This window comes from Brachypodium distachyon, chromosome 5 (genome assembly GCF_000005505.3).
Source record: "Brachypodium distachyon strain Bd21 chromosome 5, Brachypodium_distachyon_v3.0, whole genome shotgun sequence".
Lineage (NCBI taxonomy): Eukaryota > Viridiplantae > Streptophyta > Magnoliopsida > Poales > Poaceae > Brachypodium > Brachypodium distachyon.
Genome location: NC_016135.3, coordinates 3893678 through 3899981, shown reverse-complemented (window position 1 = coordinate 3899981; position 6304 = coordinate 3893678). Strand labels below are relative to the sequence as shown.

Genomic DNA, 6304 nt, shown 5'->3' with positions numbered 1-6304 from the left:
GCAACCTGTAAACATACACATTCTCGTGAATACAACACAGAGCAGGACGTAGGGTGTTACACCTCCGGGTGGCCCGAACCTGAGTAAACTCACGCGTCGACACTTCGTGTATTTCGTCACGTCGACGATCGTCGGAGCAATCGCCTCGCCCTCCACCGAACCAAAAAGGGGTGCTCGGCATCCCCGGTGCCGGAGACCAATGCTCCGACACCTAACATGCCCGAGCGACCGTTATGTGGAATTCATTTTCATGGATTGCTCAACTTCTCACCCACCAAATTGACCAGATCGACGTGTTTAGCAAGTGTGGGAAAGGGGAAGTGAGTTTCATCTCAATTCTCTTTCCCTCCTATGAATTCCCAAGTCCCCGCTGAATAGAAGTGCGGGAATTCCAGAGCCTACACTTTTTCCTTCCCCTCTAAACTCCCATTACCCCAGCCAAACAATAGCTTTATGTTTTATTCCATTCTCTTATCTTTAATAATTTAATTACTCCAACCAAACGAGCTCTGGCAACTGAGAGTCCGACGTAAAGACATGTTCCCGCGATTAAAAGCAATTCTAGCTGTTACCAAAAATTCTGACCCATAAAAAAGCATATTCAGTCTATCAAATCTGTGTTTTTCGGCGGCCAGAACAGAAACTGACCTAAAAACGTGGTATGCGGTATTGTATCTGTTCTGCCCAAGTCCGTACAAAACCATAAATAGGTACCGACATGAAAAACAACAGTTCAATAGATACAAATCGACAGTTCGACAGAAACAAAGCGACAGTTCAACAGTCCTCCAAATTGCCAACAAAACAGAAAGGATGAATCAATCAAACATGAAATTCGTCTGCTTGGCCATCACCGTGCGTCACGGCGTCTCCATTTGTTGCAGCGGCTCCATCGGTGGCACCATCGCCGCCATGTCCGTCTCCCGCTGCAGCTGCGGATACGGCTGCCGCTGCCTCTGCGACTGCTTCTTCTCTGCAATAGCTTCGCGTCGACGCTGCAGGATCTCCTCTCTTCTCAACTCCCACCACTCATTTGCAAGTGGATCAAGGCCACTCGGATCCATGACCATCAGCTTGTTCTACTCCACAAGCACTAGCGGCTGCCTTTTCCTCCTCAATTGCCGCCTTGCACACGGCCGCACGTCGACACTGACTCGCTCTTGCTCGACCGCTGTCTTGCGTTCCTCACCTCACGAACAGTTAGCCATTTCTGCAAAAAGAAATTGAGAACAACGATCTGGCTTTATTTATTCAACGAATAAAGTACATCTGATGGAAAAAGACTAAAACGACAACAAAGATTTCGGATAAACCGAAAGTTACATCAAAAATCTTTGAAGCCAACTTCTCTAGCTGCGTCTTTTGCATCTTGATGTTTCTCCAAATCTCTGGTGACGAAACAGTAGAAGACCAAGCCTGCATAAGCTGAACTAACCTTGTAGGTTTTACTGAGCCGCATGAGCCGTCCACCCCAGCGGGTGAGAAATTAAGATCGTTGAACATGCGGTGGCCGGGTACACACCCCTTGCAAGACAGGTCGTCAAACCATTGTATCATCGCCGGACTGACGAGGAAGAAGACCAAAATCACGAAATTATAAGCCGTGAGATCAACAAACTCCATGGAGTAGACCATGATAGCCATACCAGAACGGGGATGGAGCCGGGAAACCAAAAATCTGAGCGTCGTCGCCTCCACCGTTAGGACGCCGTCGCCAAGGTTACACAAAACCTTATAAAAAAGGTACTAAGACGATGGCCAGATGTTGATCTGTGGTTCCCTCACCTCCTCATGGCCAAAAGGCTATCGGAGACGAGGGGAACCAACGAAGACGACACCGACGGTTTTTTCTCCTTGTGACGGCTAGGGTTCCATGAACTCTCTGTCGATGCGCAAAGAGCTGGGCCGGCTGGAATGTTTGTTGGTGTCTGCTGGAGTTGCTATAACTCAAAACAGAGCCGGGGGCCAGGCAATGAGGCAACCCAGGCCACGGCCTCAGCCCAGTGCACACCTCCTGGCCCATGCCACGAGGCCAACGAAAAACGACGAGAGAAAACACACACACAGAGACTGGCGGACAGGGGATTGATCGAATCGGGGAACTCCCCCGACTGCGCCCGAGACTGGCGGCCACCGCAGTCCGCCTCCGGGAGCCGCCACCGCTCCGCGCCTCGCATAGCCAGACGCGGCCGCTGGCTCCCCTCGCCAGCGGCAATAGGTCACGGCCACGTCGTCGCCCGGCTCACCGTCCGGCTGTCGCGGACGCCCCGTCCGGGTCCGGCCGTCCACCCGTCCCATCGACCCTGCCCTCCCTGGTTCCGCGACTCGGCAACTCGGTACGTCTCCCAGTACCCAATCGGACGCGAGGGATACGGATCTGGGATGGAATTTGATTAAGCACGCTTTTTCTTAGCCCCGTTGCAAAGATCCGAGCGCATGATGTTGTGAAAGTTCAGCTGCAGCTTGTAATGCTATGTTTTGGGTACTTTTCTGAGATAGTACAACGTTGGCTGCACTAGTAGCTGAAGTTTTTGGTGGTCTGAGCTTTTAACGAATGATATTGATTTGGTTTGACCAACCCACTAACTCGTTACAATTTGCAGATTATATATACACTATCTACTCGTTACTATTCGCACCAAATTGATGTTGTTAGATAGTGCATGGGTAGGTCAGGTCTTGAAGAAAAAGAATGCATTCGTATTTGGTAGAATGCAATAGCAAAGCGGTAGCACAAATTTAAACTAGTATAGTCTAGTGGAATGCAAAAACTGCAAATGGGATCCACATTTTATTACAAATGGAATTTAGATACAATGAAAATTAAATAACAAAGATACATCAAACTGCATTACAACTGCTATTTTTTCAGAGACAAGATCGTCCCTAAGATACTGGCAAGTGCAGCACTGCCGGATAGTACAGTGGCGATTGTTTTCTTGTTCTCCTTATAAAACTTGACCACTTTGATCCACCTTTGCCTTTTATGCCTGTAATCCTCAATCTGTTTCATCGTGCGGATGTAGCAGGATCCAAGGCGCAGGTCCTGAAGACTTGTGAAGAATTGGAGCACACCCAAGTTGCTGAGCCCTCCTCCTCCTTGAAGGACATGCTTGCTTCGCAGCTCGTGCACGTCCTCCACCCGGTCCAGGATCATGGCCAGATGTTGGAGGTATGAGCAGACAGCAGAATTCTCGTCTTGGACAGCTTGGAAATCTGCGGTGGTGCATAGCTCGAATGCAGCCATGTTGGCAAGGATACTCGCATTTGTGTCGTCCAGGGACAGTTGAGGCAGGGACAGCTCTCCGAAGAGGGGTCCTTTCTTGATGCCAATTTGTGCAAGCTCTGTTGCTCCGCTTACTGCGAGGGTGATGCCAATTTCTGCAAGTTCCACGGCACTAACAGAAAATGATATGAACTCGGTTGGGGGTAGCTGCGGCTGCTTGGCGTTGCTTGTTCCTGCAACGTAGAATCGGAGGAGGCCCAGCAGATGCGGTGGCTTGAAAAAATCATCCAGGATAACAGTCTGAATGTTGAGATCCTTGCGGTCCTGCAGGAAGCCTTTCAATGCAGCAACAAAGTCCTCCAAGGGCACAGGTCTGAACCTCAACAGGGTCTCCATCACCACCCAAGGGAGCTGGTTCTCAAGAAGCATGATGTCGTTAAAGATGGCTTCATCGTGGGAGTCAAAGAAACTACGCAATGACTCATCCATCTCCTCCAGGCCATCGGAAGTGCAAGTAAGCATGTACTGCACCAGGAAGCAAGCATCATAGAACATCATAGGAAGGAAGACATCATCGCTGATACCTGCCATCACATCCTTGTCGTAGAGGCTGCGTGCATGGTCTGCCACCGAGACGACTGCACCATATATCTCCTGGACCGAGTGGCCAGACTGCTTGATGCAGTGGTATGCGGCCACATGCTTTACATCCTCCGCCTGACGGAGTTGACGTGGATGTTTGCGGTGGTAAGGGCCAATGGACACGGTCCACGGGACTCTGTATCGTGTCGGGAGGTTTGGAAAGTATGTAGGGTATCTATGCATCTTGGTCCCCATCTTGCCGATGTTGACCTTAAAACTCATATGCTGCTTTCTCGAACACACGAATTGGACTATGGATGTACATTTCCATCCCATGGAAATCAACCAGCTCACCCTCACGTGGTTGTTGTTGCTGTGTGGCTGCTGCAGCTGCGTACTCAACCAGCCGTTGCTGATCTTCACTTGAACTAGGGATAGACGCTTGGTATTGGTAGGAGCTACCAAGCATCTCAGTCGACACAGCATACTCGATAGGGACGCCAGGAATCCATATTGCAGGTTCCATGGATAGCTGGTAATCACTGGGTACCCATACAGCAGGTCCCATGCTCCAATCGGCCATCCCAAACTCCCCACAAGGTGTACTTTGCAAGTGGACAACTGTTAAGAGAATTGGAGAACCGGAGAGCATGAAAATGGGGAGCTAGAAGCAGATCATAGAGGAAACGCACAGAAATACAAGCTAGTATCAGGAGTAATACCAAAGGAGAATACAAATTAGTGGACGCACTGGCAGAGCAGAGAAGGAAAAGAGAAGGAGGAAGATGAAGTGTATAGAGTATAGACTAACTAAAGCTGGAGCGTCATGAAGCCTAGCCTTGTTATGTACTAGAGACCAACTAAACCTGGTCCGAGTGAAGAACCATCATGTTTGATTAGTTCATGCACTCGACGTGCCACTCTGGATTCCAAACTTTCTGCACTTGAAAATGGGGGCCGTGCTATGTGCTTGCCGGTATGGACGTGAACGTGGGACAGCTACAAAAATAATAATGCATGCATGGTGTGGACTGTTAGATAGAATTTAACTGATGATTATTTGTTTGTCCTTTCTTGATCTAACAGCATGTTGTCTATCCTCATCCATATTTCTTGACCTAACAATGACCATCGCCGAGAGCATATGCGTCTACGCCCATGCGCTGTCATGAGATTCCTTTTTAACCTTTCTTATGGCATATGCAGGTTTGTTGCTTTGGCCTTCACTGAATGCATTATGCGGACTGCTTGTTGTCAAATTGCAATCCTTCGGGCCTCCGGCTGGGCAAGGGTGCTTGTTTCTAGAGTTGTCCCCTGCCAATCTGCCATGCCTCGATTAAGTAACCTCCGTATGTACAGTTTGCAGAGAATGAACACTGATAAAAGAAATGACTACACTGAATACGGCAGGAGTAACTTTTTCCTAGAATTTGCACTTGCTGTGCAATTTTAGGCCAACTGTCGTGCAACTAGAAAGCCATGTCTCTCCCCTGCTATAACATGACATGATCATAAGATTGCTCTGTTTCCAGATTCTCAATCCTGACGTATCACTTTCGTTGTTGCTTCCCTCGCCAACAAAAAGACGTACGGAGCGAATTCACGACCCTATCAGGACGAAAATCCAGTTTCGCCGCCGGACAACAGTACTCTATCACAAGTTTGATAGGTTGACTAGCCTCACGAAGCAGAGAACCTTGGGTGCTACTCTGCTTCGACGCCTATTTATCCATCCCTGAGGAACAGAGCACACCCAAGAAACTCCAACCAAACTGAATGATGCACTTGATGTACAATGGTAAATAGGTCGGCTCTTAGATGACTCTTCATCGATTCTTTCTTTAAAAGTCTAGCTCTTGAGTTCTCTTCTCTCTCACTTTTCTTTTTTCTCCACATCAGCAAATTTCAAATAAGATTTTATTTAAACTCAGCCTTTGCGGATGTCCTTATGTCCAAAACGTTGGAGTAAATCTACAAACCAGCAAGCACAATCACCAATCAACTATTTCCTCAAAAACACACTCCTGGCGTTCCCCATCCCCTCGCCGTCGCCGGAGGAGGCCACCGGGCTTGCCCCGCGTGGCGGACGACGGCGGCGGGGCGCCTCAGTCCCGTACCTCAGCCTCCGGCGTTGTCTTCAGCCTGCTTGCTCCTCCAACCCTTCCACCTTTGCCCTTGCTAGGTTGCCTCTATTATCGTCAACTTGTAGCTTCTTGGTATCCTTCTTTTACACTCCTTTGGCGCTCTTTCACCCCTTTGTTGGAGATAATTTCACTAGTGGCACTCTCTATTATCATGTCACTTCTTCATCGCTCTTTCTCCTCATTCCATCAGGGTTCTTCCACACTTCTAGTGGAGAATTTGTGTACTTCTACAGTGCGTGATTGATGAGCCGGAGTCTTCTTTTGTCTTTGTGTCTCTTCCCTATTTTCCCGGTATTCTATCGTCCTTCCGGTGGAGAGTTCTTCAGGCCTCATGAATGATGATGGTGCGGCT

General features: G+C 48.8%; 1 non-coding gene across 1 annotated transcript; it reads right to left on the bottom strand.

The window, feature by feature from the left end:
* Positions 1-2763: 2763 nt before the first annotated feature.
* On the bottom strand, positions 2764-4842 carry LOC100835077. The gene has a single exon (XR_002961312.1). It is a non-coding gene; the product is annotated as an uncharacterized LOC100835077 (transcript).
* Positions 4843-6304: the final 1462 nt, after the last annotated feature.